General features: G+C 31.0%; 1 pseudogene; it reads right to left on the bottom strand.

Moving 5' to 3' along the window:
* Positions 1–7,222: 7,222 nt before the first annotated feature.
* LOC107849938 lies at positions 7,223–8,951 on the bottom strand (annotated as a pseudogene).
* Positions 8,952–23,418: the final 14,467 nt, after the last annotated feature.

Raw genomic sequence — 23,418 nt, 5'->3', positions numbered from 1 at the left:
GGGCTACTCATAGCCTCAAGCGTCGTGTGATGCTCCAGGACCCATTTTTTGAGGTGTTACATATTATTTTCTCCGTTATATCTAGAACATAAATGATCTAAATATTTATGACCTATTAATTTGTAATATCTTGTCAATAACTCTTCTGAAATAAATTCCTTCTTAATTGCTCTTGTGGTGAGTTATTTTTCTGGATTGAGTAATGTCATTATCTATTTTTGGACTTCTTCCATATCTGACTGTCGTTGCTCCCTTGAATTTGAATATATCATTAGCTGATCTCGTGAATAGTAACTCCATATAGGGTTTTCATTGAGATAATTATTTGCTAGCTCTTGAATAATCGAAGATATCCCAATAACTCATTTATTTGCATTGAAATATGGTATTTCTACCTTATGTAGTTCTGATTGTTGTCCAATATCTTCTGGTATAATCATATCTCTGGTTAATCTGGTCTTTATAACTTGTATAACTGGTTTAATTTCATTATATAATATCACTACTGGGGCAGTATAAAACTTTATAAAAAATAGGTTTCCTTTGGTTATTTTTATGTAAGTAGTGAATGCTCTGTATATTTCTGGTATGGATGTTAATTCGTTTCCGTCTTGGGTATATACGGTATTTAGTAGTCCATAACTAAAACAACTTCTAACTAGGTTTGGATTGATTTTTGGTAGTGCAATTAACTTGTTGTATCCTTCTAGTTTTAGGGTTATATAGTTTGTGTTTGGTTCTTGGATATTTATAGCTCTGGGATTAAGATTTAGGTAAGCTTGCATTTTGTTAATGTTTTCTATATATGACCTGGTTATATGGTTATAGGCCTTTTTGTCTTGGTTAAGACTTTATAGATATGTGGTAGTTTGTGGGGGTACAAATAAAGGGACTTTTTGTATTTTTGGTATAAATGGTTTATCAAATATTTTATGTAGATTCAATCCTTATTTGCTAACTCTTTTGCTTGTACCTGCAAATGTAGATTGACAAAGGTTATGGGTTTTATGGAATGTCCCAACATCTCTTTTTAGCTCTGAATTTTTTATGTCTTCCGATCGATATAGCTCTGCATTTTTATAGTCATGCAGCTGACTTGTAGCTTTAGACTTCAGTTTACCTTCATTAGTCTTTAGCTTTTCTACCTCATTGCCCATAATGTCCACTTTTATTGAAAGCGTAGTTAGGGTTTTGAGTACTTCTTCTAGTGTATCATTTTCTGTTATATCAGTCTATGTAGCTTTGTCTTGATATGTAATCTGTAATAACATTCTTGTCAGTATTAATTATTTCAATTATAAATGTAAAGTTCAATATATTTGATACCAATCTCCGTATTTCTTTTGTTGTAACTGAATATTGTATTTCTTAGTTAGCCGCCATCGTACTTGTGTATTTTTTGTTCGTACAATAAATTTGTTATATATAATATATGGTTCAAATGCTAATAAATATTTATATAATGAACATAATTCTTTCCTATTTATTTCTCATTTTACTTCTATTTCATTAAATGTTCCTGAATAATATCTACAATGATATTCTATTTTTTCATTTTCATACCTGTATTTGAGTACTCCTCCACAGCTACTCACTTGCATCTGCTTCTACTATATATGTAAAATTCTTATTTTTTTTCTAAAAATTGTAATTTAGGTAGTTTTTTTGCAAAGAATCTTTATTTTTTGTACTTGTTTTTTATCTTCTTCACTATTATTATATTCTACATCCTTTTTAAATTTCTTTTGTAATTATTTTAAATTCTCTGCTAGTTTTGGTATATATTCTCTTACCTGATTTACTAATCCTAAAAATGATTGTAATTTTTTTTGTATCTAATTCTTCTTTTGAATTTATTATTTTTTATACTATATGTTGTTGCATTTTTACTCAGTTTTTATCTATTTGTATTCCTAAGAATTCTACCTGGTCTTTCATTATTTCTGCCTTTTTCTCACTTAGGCTTATTCCTGAATTTTCGATTATATTTGTAAATTATTCTAATAACTTTAAGTGTTCATCTTCTGTTTTTGAATATAGTAATATATCGTCTATATACACTATACAGTTAGGTAGTTGTTTAAAATAATTATTCATATAATGTTGATACCTACCTGGTGCATTTTTATATTCAAATGGTAACACATTCCATTCATAAAATCCTTGTGGCACTTTAAATGCAGTTAGCTTTTTAGATTCTTCTTCTTTTTTAAAATGGTAAAATCCTGATTTACAATCAAATTTGCTAAAATAATTATATCCTTGTATTTGTCTTATTTTTAGTATTTTGTTCGGTACTGGGTAATTATATGTTATAGTTTTTGCATTTAGATTCCTATAGTCAATAACCATTTCACTTTTTTCTCTTTTTTGTTCACTATACTTATTTACTATAAGTGTTGGGCTACTGTGTTTGCTATTACTTTTTTGTATATTTTTTTTTCTAATAGTTCATTTATATGCATTTCAAATTCTTTTAGATTATCAAAATTATATGTTAGTGGTTTTTGGGTTATTATACTATCCTTATTTATTAGCTCAATTTTTACAGTAGTTTTATGTTTTTTCTATCCTCTTAGTGGATCTTCACTATACAGTTGCTTTAATTTATTCTTAATTATTTCTACCTTATCTATTGAAAATATGGTCATTTCTTCCTTATTTATTGAGAATATGATTAACTCTATTATGTCTTCAGTAGTTTTTGTATTTTCTAATTTTTGTGTAATTTTTTCGCTTCCTTTTATCCAATCTGTTTTCTTTCTTATTTTATTAATAACTCTTTTTGCTCTTACCTTTTGTTTACATGGTGCTGTAAACCTCCAGTGTATTTTAGTTATTATGTGTGGATATAGTTTATCTAAGAATGTTATTCCTAAAAGCATGTCTTTTGATGTTAGTTCGTAATTATAAATTTCTTCTATTATTAATATTTTATCCCTTATTTGTATTTTTACATTCCTATATTTATATGTAATTAGACTTCCTTCATTATTAAATCCTTTAACTACGATTGGTGTTTTTAACTTATCCCATTTACTTTCTGGTAAATAGTTATATCAAACATAAATTTGCTTCTGCTCTTGTATCTATCATTGGCGTATAATATCTATTATAATATCCTTCTATTATTATCTTCATGAGTACATATATTTTCATATTAAAGCTCTTTTTATAAATAATTTTTTTTTATTATACGTTATGGTTAATTGGGTATGTTCTATATTGTATAGTTTTACTTGTTCCAACCATTTTATTCCTAATATTATATTTATTTTTTGTGTTTCTTCTTTTATTTTAAATTCAATTTTTATCTTTCTGACTCCTATTATAATTTCTTTTTCAGTCGTATTTTTAATAGTTATTAGGTTTCTTGGTAAATTTGGACATTTATCGTTATTTGTTTTAATTTTGTCACTTTTTACTAAGTATTTCATTATATAATTATCTTCCTGTCCTGTGTTTATTAGTATTAAATATTATTTTTCATCTATTTTTCCTACTATATAATATTGAGTTAGGTTAGGTTTTGGATTTATCTCACATGTTATTCTGTTTTATGGTTCTGATTTTTCATAAGATATTCTTCTTGATGTTCCTATTCTTTCATTTACTATTTCTAAATCTTCTTCTATATCTATATTTTGGTAGCTATAATCATTATTATCTATGATTTTTATAAATTGCTCAAAAGGCTTTCTATTTATTTTATTTATTTTATTTTTTCTAGTTATTTTATGTTTTATTGTTAATACATATAAATTTTTACATGTTGCTGTAAATACTTTACTTCCTGGAGTTAACTCTATTACTGATATTTTTCAATATAGTACTAATGACTTATCTATATTTTTATCTGTTATTGGTATTGAATAATTTGCACTTATTATAATTTTAAATTTTTGGTATATCAGATTCCTTCTTATAGCACTTATTATGATTTTTGTATAGGTTTTACGATCCTATCATCTGCTAAATATAGTTCTATTGGTGTATCTATTCCTTTTCTAAAACATGTTTTTATTAATATTTCTGTTCCTCCAAGGTGTACATATTTTATTGGGTCTTTACTTTTTATATATTGTATTTTTTTATTAACTATTCTTTTTGTTACTAGTGGTATACTAGCTTTTCCTTTTGCGTATCTAAAATCTATTAATATGTTCTTTTTGGCTTACTACGTAGTATTCCTCTTTTCGTCTATTGAATATATTCCTTATTGTTGGTATTTTAAATATTTTTTCTACACTTAAATCTAATTCTTTTACTTTTATTTCTTCAAATATATTACTATCAAATATTATTTTTTGGTCTGTTCCTTCTTAATTTAAATATTCTTCCGTTTTAATTATTTCTATACTTTCTTCAGTCATTTAATTCATCTAATTCATTATCTATTTCATTATTTGTTTCATTTTTCAAGATTTCATATATACTATCTTCACTTTCTAATTCATAATCTATATAATCTATTTACATATATTCTGTATTTTCCATCTTTATTTCTGATATTTGTTTTTTTTTTTAATCTTTGGGTACTTTACAATCTTTAGCTAAGTGTCCTAATTTTCCACAATTATAACATTAACATTCTTTTATAGATTTCTTCTTTCTATATGGTCTTTTATGTTTATAGTCTTTTACGTAATATCTTTTTCTTAGTTTTTTATATTTATATTGGGATTTCTTATATTTATTATATTTCTTATGTCTTTTTCTCTTCTTGTAGTATTTTTCTTCACATTCAAATTGTGGTGCTATTTTATCTTTGCAACATACTAAATTTTTTATTAATGTTTTTTCCATTTTTAATTCTTCCCTATATATTTCACATATATTCCTATATCGTTGTTGTAAAAATTTTATCCTTGCTCCTAGAGTATCTACTATTTTTGCTTCATCCCAACTTTTTATTATTTTTGAACTAAATGATTCAAGTGGTTTGCTAAAATATAATCTCCTTATTTCCTTACTCTCTGCTATATTATATTTTCCCTTATAATAATATACTTTGAATGCACATGTATATTCATCTGTGTATCACATATTACATATTTCTAATTTCAACATTAAATTTCTATTTGTATCCTTTTCTATAATTTGTTCTTCTTCTTCTTCTTCTTCTTCTTCTATTTCCATACTACTAAATTCATTTCTTATAGCCGTTTCATGTTTTTTTAATATTTCTATGGGTGATGCTTTAGTTGTTCCTTCTGTATTTTTGTCAGATCTTAGTACATTTTTACTTTCCGCAGTTAAATTTGATAGCCATAATTTTACTGTTCCTATTAAAGTTCTTTCTATATATTCTGGTGTATCTGTAGTGTCTATGCTATGATCTAGTAATTGTTTTGATAAATATCCTACCCATAATTGTTCATCTTATTTGTGTCTATTACATAGTCTAAATCTAAGAAGTTTTAATTTTTATTAACTATTTGTTTTGGTGTCCATCTATATTAATTTTTTTGGCTTGTACTTATTTTTGTAGTTATATTTTGGTTTTCTTATTTCTGATGTACTAGGTATTTATGTTTTCATCATCTTTTGTATCAAGAGTATTTATTTCTGTGTTTGTTTCTTCTATTTTTGTACTGCTTATTCTTTTTCTTTAATTTCTAGATCTTCTATTCTTTCTAAAATTTCTGTATATGTTTCACTATCTTCTGAATCATAATCATTTATTTTTTCAGTGTGTATTGTATTTATTTTTAATTCATTAGTCTTTAATTCTTCATTTTTTATTTGTAATTTTTCTTTAAATTGGTTTATTTCATCTAGTAGTTTCTGCTTTTTATCCTTTTTATCTTTTTCTCTTTGTCTTTTTGCATATAGATCTTTTAGTATTTGTAATTCTTTTTATAACTCAGTAATTCTATTATTTTTTATTTCTTCTGTTTTTCGTATTTCATCCGTAGTTTGTTGTTTTATTTTTTGTATTTCTTTTTCCTTTCTACTTCTTCATTTTCTTTTGCTATTCTTACCATAGCTGTTAGTTTATCTTCTAATTTTAATTCTTCTCTTTTCTAACTTTAAATATAAATGTTCACCTATTTTCTTATATCTTCTCCCTAAATTAGAAAATACTATTCTTATTTTTAATCCTTCATGATTTTCATATGTTTTTTCATCTATTATGAATTCTTTTTTATTCATTTTATCTATTTGATGGTATATAAGTCATGTTGTTATATGTATTCTAGGTTATCTATTAGATATTCTAAATATAATATTTCTTCTTTTTGTGCTTTTATTGATTTTTGACATACTCCAACAATTAAATTATACTATAGTCTTTCTCTTCTTATTTTTAATTCTCTTCATTTCTCAGATAATATTTGTTTTAGTTCCTTATATTTTTGGGATTGGTTTATTTTATTTACCATTATTTATAATATTTTTGTAGATCTCTAAACTTATATAAATACATACAGTTCCTCTATTTTTAAATAACATAAATCTGATACCAATTTTTTTTTTTTTGGGGGGGGGGGGGGGTACTTGGATTAAATTTTTCCATAATATATAAATATAGATATAGACCAATATCTGTTAAATAAATACCAATTTTTATCATATTTGTTGAAATGATATGTCATAGCATTCCTTAGTTATTTGTTTTAACCTTATTAATTCTTCTATCAATTATTAACTGAGAATGATTCAGAATTTTAAATTTATGATCATAAAACAAACGTAAGTATTTGTGTTTTGTGTATCTATAAATTATTTCATTAAATATAAATAAAATATTAAAGTTATATATATATATTCATGGATCAATTATTAGCTGAGAATGATTCAGAATTTTAAATTTATGGTCATAAAACAAACCTTAAATATTTGTGTTTTGTGTATCTATAAATCATTTCATTAAATATAAATAAAATATTAAAGTTATATATATATAATGATATAAAGAGTGACATTCATTTTTAGATGGTCCAAAAAAATATGCCACACAAATTAAGAAAATGAGAGTAATATATTAAGCTAATGTATTGATCATATTTGTTATGTTCAAATATTTTCTAAGTATTTAATAAAACAAATTAAAAAAAAAAATGTACTAAAAGAGGCAAAGACTTGAGTTTATAATCAGTTCAGGCAAAGACTTGTGTTATACATGCGCAACTTACATTAACTTCTTTTTCTTTTTGAATTTTGAGTTTCTTAATAACTATTTGACATAAAACACAATTTACAAAACATAACTGGAAAATTAAATATTGTTCGCACAGTCAAGATGATCACATTATAAAGTTTACATACATTAAAAGTAGTAAAAATGTAAAACTAATTAAGTCCATCTCTTCTTAATTCTGGCTCTGAAACCATGTTGCATGTATAGAATAATTGAGACATTAGGGTAAATTTTGTGTCCTTTGATCACCTCAACTTGATAACTATGTATGATTGCAGCAGCCACTGCTTCATCTGAGTGAAAGCCACGTCTTTCCCTAAACAAGTCCTTGGCCCTGCATTGAAAGCCAAGAACTTGTACGAAGGCTCGTGCCTAATTGTTCCTCTCTCCGAAATCCATCTCTCTGACTTGAATTCTAAACAATCATTTCCCCATATAGATTCCATCCTCCCCATTGCATACAACGAGAAAATCACTCTCATTTTAGGATGAACATGGTGTCCACTTGGGAGAATATCAGGTTCTTGTGGAGTCTTGTGTTGGAATGGTACTGGTGGATATAGCCTTAGTGATTCACACAATGATGCATGCAAGTAAATTGCTTTTTCAAAATCGTTCGCATTAAAAAGCCTCCATTTGGATGATGATGGTGATGGTGATGTCAAAGAGATAATTGCGACGAGTTCTTCCCTGATCCTTTTTTCAACCTCAGGGTGTGTCGCAACAAGCCAAATGAACCATGTTAGGCCTGAGCTAGTCGTGTCACGCCCTGCGATCATGAGGTTCAATATGGCGTCCCTCAAAAACTTATCATCAAAATTTAGACCATCGTTTAATAAATGTGAAGTTAAGAGATCAAAACAGCCCTCTTCCTGATCTTCCTTTGATTTTGTTGCATCATTGCTAAATTCATCACGTTTCATTGATATGTACGTGCTTATAACTTTATCAAGAAAATGCCATGCTCTGGTTAATTTAGCTTCAGTCCAATGCCTAGCCATTTTTGCAACTTGCAAACACTTTGTGGCAATAAATGGCGAATGAATAATACTTCTTCAGCCTCATCCATTGCTTTCGAGAAGGGAACCCGAGGGAATTCAACAGCGAGGCAGCCAGGATCATACCCTGTGACCAATTGACATGTGTCAAATGTGAGTCTTTGAAAAACATCTTGCAAATCCACAACTCTGTTGTCTCTGGCCACAAGTTCAAGAACAGGAACAAGTCCATTTTCAATCTTGTCCCAACTTGTTTTCACCAAACAATTACGGAGCCTTTGATGACTGATCAAAGTCCTAGTAAGTTTCCTCTGCCCCTTCCATAAATCCAAGGCAGAATTGAAAATCCCATCTCCCAAAACACCAAATATCTTCTTGAACTCTTCCCCTTTAGGGAAATTTGCGAAATTCGCGCTCAGGATGTAGTGCACATTTGCAGGATCCACTGTGCCAAGAATGTCCATGTTAGTGAACCATGGTCCTTTTAGCAAGAAAGTGCCACTTGTTGTTGTAAACACTTCAAAGCACCTTTCATGGATTCTGTTTACATGGAGAAGTAGGTTTGGAAACATTCCAAGAAATGGCCAATTCCATGGTAGGCCACTTCTATCACCTAAAGCCCACAATACAAGAAACCAAAAGATTGCAACAAAAATCTCAAAGTAACCTATTGAGGCCATTAGAGAAGTGAAAGTCATATCTTGAGCTGTGTTTCTCTTTTTGGAAGATTACTTCATGATTTATAGATAATTACATATTCTATTCTAATTGTAGGTTCAGATTAACTATTTGATACCTAACAATCTACCTTGACGTGTGAATCGAACATATAGTCAACATTTATATCATGGTAGGATCATATAAAATACGAAAATCTTATATGCACTTGGTGTTTATTTAAATCAAGGCGACAGACACCTAAAGTTAAAATGTGCAAGACTTATTTGAAATGTCTAAACGAAAAGTCGTGTCAACTTTAGTGTCTGCCTATGATTTTTTCGTTTAAATCAATGAATGAAAGATATGTGTCTTTGACACTTACATCTGTTACTTAATAATAGTTAAGTGATGTCTACTTAGAAATTATTGTCACTTTATTTTTCAATCCTAAGGTAAAATTGATTGTTTTGATGCAATTGAACACTGGATGTGGCTTGAGTATTTAGCTATCGAAAGCTGTCAAGTCTTTCACGTCACAAAATAAACTGTGAAATATCATGTTGAGTTCGAAATCGAAAAGGCGTCATGTGAAAGCTAATAGTTTGCAAATTAAGACGGCGATAATTCAGATGACAAATAAAAGTATATCAAAACATAAAATTATTGATATGATTTGATCAATTGGCCTACACATGAATACTAATATTAAAGAAAACATAAAAACTATTGGGAGAAAATCTCTAAACAAGACTCTTAAACGTCTATATTATGGATGTTACCGTTGTTGGGTAAACACGAAATAACAACAAAAGTATTTGTGGCAAAATAACAGGAAAAAATAAAAAATAATGACACCAAAGATTTTATGTGGAAGTCCTTTTAAATAAGGGAAAAATCATGGACCAAGAGGAGAAACTGATATACTATAGTAAGAAATTTTACACCATAGTCACAAGTACAATACTCAAAGTAACTGCTACACACTCAAAGGAAATAACCCTCTTTTGTCTCCCATCTTACTAAAATATTGTTCACTCTAATTTTTTCTTCACAAACTATTTTTTATCACAATCTATAAAATACCTTATTGTTCTCTATATATTGTTTTTCTCTCTATTTGGTGTGTCTAACAAATGAGCCGAGGAGCTCCTTTTATAGGAAAAATTTGCCCCTATTGATTTCAGTAATGACAGCACTGAAACAATATTTCAAAGTGTTCATAGTGAACACATTTAAACCCATTTCTACCAACTAGAAAATCTTATTATTTGACATTTTATCTTGACATTTTTGTACCTTTACGTCCAATAAGGAAAATTAAGACATGAAATGAACTCCACAAATCTCCCCCTCCAGTCTTATGCATCTAAAGGAGGTATCCTTGTCTTCTTAGAGAGAACTCATGCCGATAAATTATTTGCACAATTTGAACTTGTCTTTTGGCACCATCGTTGTCGGCATATCTATATGATTTTTAGTGGTGTGAATTTTCTTGACGTGAAACTATTCATTCTCCATTTGTTCACGAATCCAATGGTACCTCACATCAATGTGTTTTGTTCTTGCATGGTACATGGAGTTCTTGCTCAAGTCTATTGCACTTTGACTGTCAGAATAGACAACACACTCTATTTGGTGCAATTCAAGTTCTTGAAGGAACCACTTAAGCCATATCATTTTCCATCAACTTCAGCAGTTGTAAATAATCAGCTTCAGTTGTTGATAGTGTGACACACTTTTCCAACTTCGACTGCCATGTATAGCTCTTCCTGAAAATATAAATAAAAATTCAGTAGTAGATTTTCTGTTATCAAGGTCACTTATCATATCAGCATCTGTATAGCCTTTCAAGATTGAATCAGATCCCCTAAAACACAAATGATCAGCCAAGCTTCTTTTTAGGTACCTCAATATCCATTTGACTGTTTTCTAGTGCTTCTTTCCTGAATTTTCAACAAACCTATTATAATGCCCCAAAAATGGGTCTTGAGATGTCACACGATGCTTAGGGTTACAAGTGATCCCAAGTTAACCCTTCTACTGGCATACTTACAAACAACTAAATAAAATACATAAATCTGAACAAAATCAGCAGAAACATAAAACTTCTCTGAACTCGATCAATACAAATCTGAACTTACAAGGTTACAACTCTGATTTTAGCAACAAAGATGAAATTAAATACATTAACACAACAGACTGTCTATGAATCCTCTACTAGTACTGACTATAGGTAGCCGGGTCATGACTCCCAACTATCTGTAGCGACAAAAAAATTTGATGAAATATATGAAATTTATGATTTTGTGTGATTCGACTGTTTTACCCCTACTTGTAGTTGCATTATGGTATTTCTGTGGTGTGGGAGTAGTTGACATAATTTTTTATGTATTTTGATATCATTTATACAATATTGTGATTTTTGATGGCTTTGAGAGCCTTATTTTGGACTTATGTGGTTATATTTTGATCTGGGCGACGGATGACTGAACAGACTATGCCAGCAACTCCGGAATATTGATTTTAGGCTAGGTAGACCTTTGGTTCAGGTCCTGGTTCACCCAAGCTCATTTCGAACTATTGGTCGGTAAGTTGAAAAATTTAAAAGTTGGGTGTGGGACCCACTTTTGATTGAAATGAACTCGTATGAAAAATACAACTTCGCCAACAGATCTGGAATGTCAATTTTAGTGTGTTAGCATGTTTGGTATGATTTTACGGATTTTAAATCTCATTTCGACCCTCGGTTTGAATAATTGTGATTTCGGGTCTTGGGCGTCAATTTGTGAAAATGAATTTTTCCAGAAAATCTAGTATCGTCATCGTTTACAAAACGTCTAATTTAGTGTGGTTGCATAGTTTGTTTGCATAAATCTAACTCCGAACGAATCTCGAGCACCCCGTCGAAGTCCATTTCGAGTTAGAATAAAAACTACTCAGTTATGCAGAAAAATCTGCAATATATATAGCAGCTTTTTCACATTTTTGGCCCATTTTTCTCATTTTTCATCTTGTCTCTTGAGAGTTAAACCCTTAATATTTTGGAATCTTAAAAGTGAAGTTTGTGAGAGCCTGAGAAGCTAGATTAACACCTATTTCTTGATTTAAGATAAGAATTCACTCTTTTCTTAGAAATTTCTTGATAATTTTCTCAAAACTCCCCAAAAAATCTTAGGGCATGATTTTAAACCCAAATTTCATCCCCTTTCACTTGAATAATATTTTATCTTATAATTATTAGTTTTTCATTAATTTAACCTTCAAAACGACTCCGATTCTTGATTTTAACTCGGCTTTCAAGGATTTTACCCAGTAAAGCTCAAAAATATTTTTTCTTCAATTTGAACCCTGTTTTCCACTCGATTTAACTTGTATTTTCAGCTGTAGGTTCCTAAAAATATAGGGAACATATTTTTGAAGTAAAGTTCTAATTTTATCCTTCTTTTTCGAAAACCTATTTTGGGTATTCGTTTTGACCCCGAACCAAAAGTAGTCAATATGGGTGTCCTTATTTTTTTTTATGCATAGATTTCATATTTGATGTTTGTAGTAGATTTCGGGATTGTTCGTGTAAAGTAAGGTCGCGGGTTTAAGTGTAGTGGACCGATTTTGGCTTTCGAGGTAGGTTATGACTTAACTCTTCAAACTAGGATGGGTAGTAAATAATGGTACAAAAATGAATGTTAAGGGTGGGAACTAATCATGAAAAATGGCTATCTACGTGTTGTGCCCGTGTGGGAGCCTATATGTGATGTAATTGTCGAAATTAAAATATTATGTGATATGTTTGACCGTGTGGGGTCCTATGTGACATTTATAGCCTTGACTACATGTGAGTAATTTTATTGTATTGTTTAATGTGGTACCATGGGTGTATTATGGTTATATTCATACTTTACTGGCATATGAGACATGTGGAAATTCATGGATGAAATGAAAATAACGAGTGAATATTGGCTCATGTGGTTGTGGAAATATATCATTGTGGTTGGTTGTGGAAATATATCATGCGATTGGTTGTGGAAATACTTATTGTGATTGGTTGTGAGCATTACATCTTCATGTCATACTCATTCATGAAACATTGGTACCACCGTGGCAACATCTAAGAAACACTGACAACACCTTATTAAAAATATTGTAACACCTTACAAAACCCTTTTCGAGGGATGTACCGGAAAGGAGATATGAGATATGTCGATTGTATAAGGGTTGACGAACCCCCCATGGGCTCTACGATGGGAAGCTTTGGCTCCGTAGGTGTATACGGGGATTGTGCGACGATCTCGAAGGTTGTACGATAACCTCGTGTATCATCATCATCATCATCATTATCACACACATTGCACTTACTTTATTGTGTTTACGTTGTGTTGTATTGCCTTATTGACTTGTGATCTATCTATTTGTCTTACCTTTCTTTACTTGTATTTGATGATCTTGTATCTACATGTTCTCTCTTGCTCTATTTTATATGTGTCATAATCTATACTTGTGTTCTATATCTTGATGTGTTTTTGCAATATATCTGAGATATATTAGAACTATTAGTGCAAGAGGTGTGGGCTACCGTTGTGGGACATTTTCTGATTGCAGGTGACGTACCCTTAGTGTATATTTTGTATGCCTTATTTACTACTTTGCTTAGTCGGCCTATGATACCTACTGAGTACAAGTGAACCATACTGATGCCTACTGCGCCCTTTCAGTGAAAGTCCTAGCGCAAGTGCACCTCACCTTACTTGATTCGGGTGGTTGTTGGAGCTTCCAAGTTAATGGTTGGACATTCATGCATTCGAAGTTCACCTTTATCTTTCTATTCTAGTTATGTCTTTATTAGTGTTCGGAGACAGTTATTATTCCTTTGTAGTTATTTTTCCAATGTATTTAACTCTTGGATTGTATTAGTAGTTCTTACACTATTGACACCTGGTTTTGGCTATGATTGATGTTTTGGATAACTTCTTTCCACATTGTTATGATTATTTATATGGTTCGGCTTCATTCTATAAGCCTTACCTTGGGTATTTATTTCTTTTTCTCTATTCGTATCAGTTTAGGTGATAGGTTTACTTGTCAAGGTACGCCGTGACAAGTGCCATCATGACCCTCGTTTTTGGGTCGTGACACTATCCCAACTCAATACGATTGAATAAAGAAAATACAATGCATCTTAAATTGTATGAATGACTCATGCCCTTAAATCAAAAGGACTCATCACCTGCTGACTAGAAGCTGCGTACTAACTGATTATGGTATATGTGCTACAACTTGTACCTACATTATGAGACATTGTGGCACATAGACATATATGTGGATCAGTGTTTTGAGGATGTACTGAGTATATGGGGGTGTATGCATTTACATAAACAATATCATTACTCTTTATAAAATCATGCATGCTGGCATAAATGACTCATATAGCTTGAATAAAAATTTGAAATATAAATCTCATAAATCATGAATAATGAAATATGTAGTATAAATCTCGTGAGTCATTTCACTTGCTTCTAAAGTCTGCATTCTCCTCTTATTCTCACAACTTGTAAGCTAGATGAAATCTGAAACTCATTCTGTATAGTAAACTCTTTAGCTCAATACTTTAAATCCATAAAACATTTTCAAGAGTAGGGGACATCTTTGGGAGGTTCTTCTAACAGACATAAACCATGTGAGCTACATGGAGTCCAAAGTTTTATACTCCTAAGGAAGAAAACTCACGTTGGAGGGAGGCGTCATACTCATGGCAAGAAGTATAACCTCAACTCAGTGATCAATATCTCGGCCTCAGGCCCATAAATCTCAATGCTACGAGGGCACGCAGTTCTACGAAAGTAGGATGCGCTAAACCCACAATTCCCGCTCGGTGCTAAATACTACTCCCATACTCAAGCTCAGAATTTTTAGGAAATCCACGTCAAAATAACTCAAGGGTCTATGGTGAAGACCAAATTATAATTCTCTTAGCTTAAATCATAAAGACTGAATAATTTGGATTCCTGTCTTAGCTCAGGCTTAAAAGCAATCTTTCTTTAAAATCAAAGTAGTTGTTAATAGAATCATACTAAACAACATACTCTTCAAGAAACATCAAAACTCAAACTAGGTTTAAAACTTATACTCATTCTCAAATAATCTCAGCTTCATAATAAAGCTTAAATCATGACATCAATCTTGGAAACATCAAATCAATACGAGAATGTGCAACTCATGAAATAATTTCTCAATTCATGTCATAAAATAGTGAAATAATCATGCAAATCATGACTTGAACAACTCGTAATCTCATAATCTCAAAATAAAGTAATTTGGGTATAAAACCCGCTTTCAAAAATATGAAATTCTTTAATAAAAATCAACAATTTGGGCACAAGAACGAAAAGAGTGTTCTTGTTCAAACCCCACATACCTTAGATTGTGAACATAATGAATAGGCTTGCTTTTGAGATGCTACTTGTACTCTTGAATGAGGGTTCTTAGAATTCTTGCACTAAGAACTTGGAATCTTGGCTCAATTTGGAGAATGAATGGACAAATCTTGAGTTTCTTGGAGGAGAAGTATGATGAACTAGGATTTTTGTTTTGAAGAGAATGAGGATTAGGGCATTAAGTGCTTTGTTATGTTATGTTTTTGAATGGATTGGGGTTAAGATAATTAACCAAAATACCCCCTTTTAACTCTTAATGAACTAAAATATTTGTGTACTAAGCGGCCACCGCGATGTGCCACTATTACGGTGGCTCACTGGAAATCGACCACTGGGAACTGGGCAGACTCTGCGATGCTGAGCCATCGCGATGCCCCTTTGGAATGGAATTTTAGCAGCTAGCACGACACACCAATATCATGCTAGGCTACTGGAAACTGACAATAGGGATATTGCTCCTCTCCACGACACTCTAAGGGTCTGAATAATGGTGTTTTATGTCTAGAACTTCAATTAGCCATAACTTTTTGCCCGGTTATCGAATTTGGACGAATCTTATATCGTTGGAAAGCTAATTTAATTTCCCACATAATAAAAAGTTAAAATTATGAAAATTCTATATGATTTAAAAATTACTCACTTTAGAAGTCATTTCTCAATCTTATAGAGACGAAATTAGGCTTAAGAAAAGTTTGGGGTATTACACCTTTTGACAACACCAATTGCGTGAGCAATATCGTGTATCGTACACACCATTGTATATATTAGGATTCCAATAATGGAGAAATGTTGAAGTTTAGTGATTCTCTCTTTCTCTTCCTTCATTATTGGACACATTTTTTTGCTCAACTTTATATGACTAGCAAGGGGTGTGCTAACAACCTTAGCATTCTTTATGTTAAAGAGTTTCAGTACACGTTTAATGTATTCTCCTATGATAAGTAATATTCCATTCATCTTTTGAGAAGAGTAATTATCATGCCCAAAATCTACTTATCATGACCCAAGTCTTTCATAGAAAAATACTTGCATAACTGTTTCTTCAACTCGTTAATTCTTGAAGAATTCTTACCCCTAATAAACATATCATTCACATATAACAAGAAGATGATAAAATTATCATCAGAAAAATTTTGTGCAAATACACAATGATCTGAAGAAGTATTTTTATAGCCTTTCTCCTTCATAATAGATTCAAACTTTTTATACCACTGTCTGAGAGTTTGCTTTAAGCCATAGATACTCTTCTTAAGTTTACACATATATTTTTTTTATGTTTTACCTTGAATCCCTCAGGTTGTTCCATATAGATCTCTTGTTCGAGATCACCATGAAGAACTGTACCAATAGAGGTCATTTTGACAATAGGAGAAAATATTTTATCAAAGTTAATAGCCTTCTTTGACCAAATTCTTTGACATTCAATTTGGCTTTTTTAGTTGGGTTTCAAGCTATGTTATTCAAATCTTACTTTGAACACCCATTTATTCTTCAAAGATCTTATTCCCTTAGGTAGTTTCACCAACTCATAAGTATGGTTTTTATGCAGAGATTTTATCTCATCTTGCATGGATTTAATCCATTGATCCTTATGTTCATCTTCCATGGCCTCATCATAATATTCAGATTCTCCCCCTTCAGTGAGTAACACATACTTATTAGAAGAATAATGAAAAGAAGGAATACGTTGCCTTGTAGATCTTCTAAGTGAAGCATTTGACTCATCCACAACTTTTTGAACTGAAGCATCATCAATAACAATATTGTTGTCATTGTCAACATCAACATGCTGAATTGGAACATGATTTTGGGCATCACCATGATTATCTATCCCATTGACATCATGCACACTTCCATTATAAAATTGATACCATACCATCAGAATATAAAGATTCTAGTTTCTCCTTTTTGTCAATATCTTCAATGATTTGTTTCTTCATGAATATAATATCATGACTTCTTACAAACTTCTTCTCGACTGGATCATATAACTTGTAACTGAACTCATCGAATACATAACCAATGAAGGTGCATTATCTTATCTTGGCATCTAACTTTGACCTCTCATTTTTAGGAATATGTACACAAACTTTGCAATCAAATACTCTCAAATGAGTATAGAAAATATCTTTTACATACTAAACTTTATTTGGTACATCACTTTGCAAGATAATAGTAAGAGATAGGTTAATAACATATGCAATGGTCAATAAAGCCTCACCCTAAAAGTCTTTTGACAACTTTGCTTCAGAAAGCAAACATCTGACTCTTTCCATCAAGGTTTTGTTCATCTTTTTTGTCAAATCATTAAGTTGAGGAGTTTTGGGAGGAGTCTTCTGATGTATAATAACTTGTTGCTTGCAGTATTCATCAAACTGTCTATAATATTTACCATAGTTATCAATATGAATACACTTCAGCTTTTTTTCTATTTTTATTTTAATGGTAGCTTGAAATCGGTTAAAAACACCCAACACTTATTCTTTAGTATTTAAGAAATAGACCCAAAGTTTTCTTCAGAAATCATAAATAAAAGTAAAAAAGTAAAGTGTACCACTTAAAGTCCTTGTCTTCACTGGACCACATAAATTTGAATTCATCAGCTTAAGCAACTCTGTCTTTCTTGAGAGAGGATAAGACTTAAAAGAAACTCCATTTTATTTTCCAACAAAGCAGTGCTCACATTTTTTTAGTTTAGCATTTTAAAAATCCGACAGTAATTTCTTCTTGGCCAAAACATTAATTTTTTTTCTCACTAATGTGGCTATGCCTCTTATACCATAATTTTGAAGATCTAGCACTTTCAATTACATTCACCATATTAGCACAAGTAGAAGCCATAGTTTAGCATTGATCACGACGCTTATCACCATGAGACACAACCAAAGAACCCTTAATGAGTTTTTATTTTTCACCGCCATTGGTACAAAAATTTCTCTCATCATCCAGCATGCCAACATAAATCAAGTGCAAACGAAAAATAGGTGCAACATTTACATTATTTAAAACTAGTTTAGATCCAGTACTAGTTTCTTAATAAATTGTACCTATACCAATAACTTTAAAAATAGTCTCATTGCTCATGCTCAAGGTTTCAAAGTCACCTAGAGTATAAGAAGAGAAAATTTCTTCCTTGATGTCACATGAGATACGGCACCAAAATCATAACCCAACTTGACTCATCACAAACAATGTTTATTAGTTTGCATCAAGAATAGTAACAAGATCTTCAGTGATGACTATGACTATGCAATTTTCATTGTCGTCTTCTTTCTTTTTCTCCTTGTATCTGCTCTTCTTCTTCAACTTTTGACAAAATTTCTTTATGTGTGCTTTTAACCCATAATTATAGCACTCAATATCTTTAAATTTTCCTTTATATTTGCTTCTATAGTGTTCTATATTTTGAGAAGCATGATTCCTGCTTCTCCCTTTAGTGCCAATCACCAAGACATCGGACGAAGAAGAACTTTGAAACTTTTGTCTCATCTCTTCATTAAGAACGTTACTCTTGGCAAAATTCATAGAGATCACGCCATGAGGAGCAGAGTTTGATAATGAAATAAATATTTTTCATGAGTCCAGTAGGGAACGAAGTAGAAGCAAGCCTTGAATTTCTTTATCAAACTTAATGCCCATAGCAATTAACTAGTTCATGATTCTCTGAAAGTTATTCAGTTGGTCTATCATCGGAGAACCATCATGGTATTTTAATCTCAACATTTGTTTTATCAAGAACATCTTATTATTTTTGTTCTTTCAAGCATATATACAAACCTTTAAGATGCTCCCATAGGGACCGAGCATTATCTCTCAAGAAATATGGTTCAACACATTGTTGTCAACCCACTGTCTAATAAAATTGCAAATTTGAATGTTCAATAGATTCTACTCTTCATCAATTTTATTTTCGGGTTTATAGTGTCAAAGACTGGCTGATGAAAATTCTTGACATAGAGAAAATCTTTAATTTTTTCCTTCCAAATGGCATAATTAAAGCTATTTTAAATAGCTATTCTACTTATGTTGACTTTAGTTGTTTTACCCAAAAATACAGATATTGCAAACCATAACTCTAATACCAGTTTGTTGGGTAAACACTAAATAACAACAAAAGTATTTGTGGCAAAATAATAGGCAAAAAAATGATAAATAATGACATCAAAGGAAAAACCATGAACCAAGAAAAGCAACTGATATTACTATAGTAAGAAATTTTACACCCTAGTCACGAGTACAATACTCAAAGTGTCTACTACACACTCAAAAAAAATAACCCTCTTTTGACTCTCATCTTACTAAAATATCACTCACTCTAATTTTTTCTTCACAGACTATTTTTATCATAGTCTGTGGAATACCTCACTGCTACCTATCTATATATTATTTTTCTCTCTCTATTTGGTGTGTCTAACAAATAAACTGAGGAGCTCCTTTATAGAAAAAATCTGCCATATCAATGTCAGCAATGACATCATTAGAAATAATATTTCAAAGTGTTCATAGTGAACAAATTTAAACCCATTTCTACCAACTAGAAAATTTTGTTGTTTGACATTTTATCTTGTCAACTTTTCCACCCTTGCAGTCAATGAGGAAAATTAAGACATGGAATAGACCCCACAACTGTGTTGTTGTATAAAAAGGGATATTCTATTTATAGAGTTTCAAAATCTTTTCTAAAAAAAAGGTTAGTCAAATATAGAAAATAATTATATTTTTCTTCCAGGAAAAGTAAAAGTAATTATGGTAGTACTTTTATTTTCCTTTCTAAGAAAATAGAACTTAAACTTGGTAAGAAAATTAAAGCAAAAACCCTAACATATAATTCATTTATAACCATGACAACAATTTACCAATCTTAGAAATGATTTGAATTCTTATCTTCCAATAGTATAATAGAGTTTCTTGTGGAATTAGAGAATGGCTACCTAATGCAGCCAATATAGTTCAAAAAATTGGAGTTTATAATTGAAATGGATATTACTTACCTAAGTACACTATTAACGTTTGTGTTTCTGTTTACAAAAAAACATTCTTTTAGAGCTTTTCTAGTATCAAATACAGAGAGTGTTAAATATGGTTCAAAAATTGATGACTCTTCTTCTTTATTTAAAATTTTATAGGCCAATCAGAAGACAATTTTATATTAGGATGATTTTAATATAATCTAATATAACTTATTTTTAAAGTGATCTTTAATTTTGTCCAAAGCTAGCCCAATTTTAGATCATTTCAGGATCTACTTTAATTTGGTTGTACTACTGGAAATTTACTTTAACTTTTTCTATGGTCTGTGGTTTGGATCTCTAGTCTTAAGTCATGGATTGAGTCAAGTTTTAATCTCAAATTAGGTCTCGCATTTTGGGTTAGTGTCAAATCCATGTCCCAATTAGATTTTGGTCTCCGGTCTCAAGTCTCAAATCAAGGTCAGATCTCGAATCCCAAATTGAGATTGAGTATCGAGTCGGAATCAGGTCTTATATTTTGTATCAGTGTTGAATACCAGGTCTTGGGTAAGGGTGGGGCCTTAATTCTTTGGCTGGATTCTCAAGTTGAGATCAAATTTTGGGTCGGGTGTTAAGTGTCTTCATTTATATACATACATGCGTCCCTTTCTCACTAGAAAGTGAAATTACATGTGGTCTGTGAAGCTCAATTTCTGTAGTTCTACCAATTTATTTTCTTGTTCTTCTTAGTTCTTACTATGTATCCTAGTAGAAAATATCTGATAAAAAAATATATTAACAAGGATTGCATTATTAAGCAATTTATTAATATTCTATTACTACAAGTACATAACTTACAAGCTTGTATATTAACTGTTCAAATGGCTACCTCAACAACATGCAGTTTGAAGTCTCCAAAATATATAGGTATACTCCTACGAGCTAGAGTATTTTAGGAAATGATTATGCATGAGTATACCTGGAAAATTGAAGATTTTTATTGAGAGGTTTGAGAAATAAAAATATAGTTCTTAAAATTTGAATTGGAATTTTATGAGTACAATTTTTTTTAAGAAATTGTATAACTATTATTAGTGTTTTTTATTTATAAGATTATAAATATCTTGGCTCTATTATCCAGGATAGTAAGGACGTTGACGGTGATGTCACTCATTGTATTGGTACAGTGTAGATGAAGTGAACGCTTGCCTCCAGAGTTTTGTGTGATAAAAAGATATCACCAAAATTTAAAGGCAAGTTTTATAGAGTGGTGGTTAGACCGGTATTGCTATACGGGATAAAGTGTAGGTTAGTTAAAAATTTTATGTTCAAAAGATGCATGTCGTTGAGATGAGCATATCCCAATGGATGTGTGGAGATACTAGGTGTGATGGAATCATAAACGAGGTTATTTGAGATAATGTGAGAGTGGACTCCGTGGTGAGTAAGATGAGGAAAGAGAGACTGAGATAATTTAGACATATGGTGAGTCAAGGTTTAGATGCTCTAGTGATTATGAGGTACAAGAGGTTGAATATAGTGGGTATAAAGAGGGGTAGAGGTAGACCAAAAAAGTATTGGGGTTAGATGATTAGACAAGACATGACGCATATGCAGGTTACCGAGGACATAACCTTAGATAGGGGGATGTGGAGAATGCATATTAGAGTAAAAGGTTAGTTGGGGTGGGAGTGTTGTTTTACACCATAGTATGGTAGCTTATAGCTTTGATGTAGATGTCTATCATTGTTGTTACTTATTTTGTTTTGATTATCGCATTATTTGTGGCTAATTATTGTTTTTCTTGTAGTCTTTATATTATTCCCTTGTAACTTATGATATTTTTCTTACTAATTTTCTCTTCTTTGTATCTGAATTTGCTACACTAGAATCAATTATCTTTTGAAAATAGTCTCTCTACCTCATCGAGACAGTAATAAGACCTGTGATTACTTTACCCTCCCCAAACTTCATTTATAGAATTTTACTAGGTATTGTTATTATTGTGATGACTTGTAAGATTCTTAAAAAGTTGAGATTAGGATGATTAATGGTGGTTTTAGGGCCATTCTCAAATATAGACCCAAATTAGAGTGGCTTTCAAATTTTATCCCCAAATAAAAAGGCTTTGTTAAAATAGCCTTAACTTGTTAAGGCATATTTTCCTGGATAAAAATAGCCTCCTGCCTTTAAATCCCTTTCATCCAACTTCAGCTTATATTTGAGAATAACCCATTTCTTCTAAATTCCAGAATCAACTTGCTATTAAATCTCTTTCTTCCAACTGTTAGCAGTTACATCTACTTTAGGATAGTAGTTTATGAATTCATCTCTTTTTAATACTCACGGTATAGAAGGGTAAGGGGTTATTAACTGAGAGCTTTAGAAGCACACAATAAAAGTCTAAGTATATATTACCGCTCCTATATACTTTTATCATCTAGTCTTTGTCTTTGTCTAGAGCAATATTGTTTATGAAATTATGAAAAAGATAAGAATACCAAGGAAGTGATTCTCCATTTATTAGAGTCCTAATACAACCCAACAGCAGTAGTACTATATCCAACTTGATTGAGTATTGGAACAAGCTTAGTAATCCAACTTTCTTAGTAGCTGGCGTGTCATCTTCTTCATCATGTATTGCGTGGTTCTTTTCAGTATCATTGTACAAATCATTTCCATACAGATGGAGATTTGATAGTCTAGAATGTTGAACATGGTGGCTCTGCTCCTCATAAACATAATCAACATAATCTGATGTATCGGTGTTAAAGCTATGTCCCATCTGATTGACGTGTCCATAGTGACCTCTTACGATGCCACGATTATGTGCATTTGACCTGTAATGTTAAATTAATATGATTAGAAAATATGTATAGATACAGATTGATGCTGTGAAACCAATTTGACCTATTGTGTTTGCTTAAGAATATATAATAAAGTATTCAAAGTTTTCTCTCTAACATCTGAAGCTTTCCGATGAGATGTTCACATAATTAAGAATTTATCATAGCGTTTAGATACCTTATGTTTGAGTCTAACTGCACTAAAATAAATGGGGTTTGAATCACCTAGCTTATACACAAAGAGCTGAATTTTTATTGTAACGTGCTTTCTTCAATATTGCTCTACTTCTCAATAATAGTCAGTACATCATTCTCTTTCAAGGCCATACTATCAGAGTATTGAGTTGATAAACTATGTTGTATCACTTGCAGTGTATCTCTAAAGTAAATAAC

Source organism: Capsicum annuum, chromosome 12 (genome assembly GCF_002878395.1).
Source record: "Capsicum annuum cultivar UCD-10X-F1 chromosome 12, UCD10Xv1.1, whole genome shotgun sequence".
In the NCBI taxonomy this organism is placed as follows: domain Eukaryota; kingdom Viridiplantae; phylum Streptophyta; class Magnoliopsida; order Solanales; family Solanaceae; genus Capsicum; species Capsicum annuum.
This window is presented reverse-complemented; position numbering and strand designations above follow the sequence as displayed.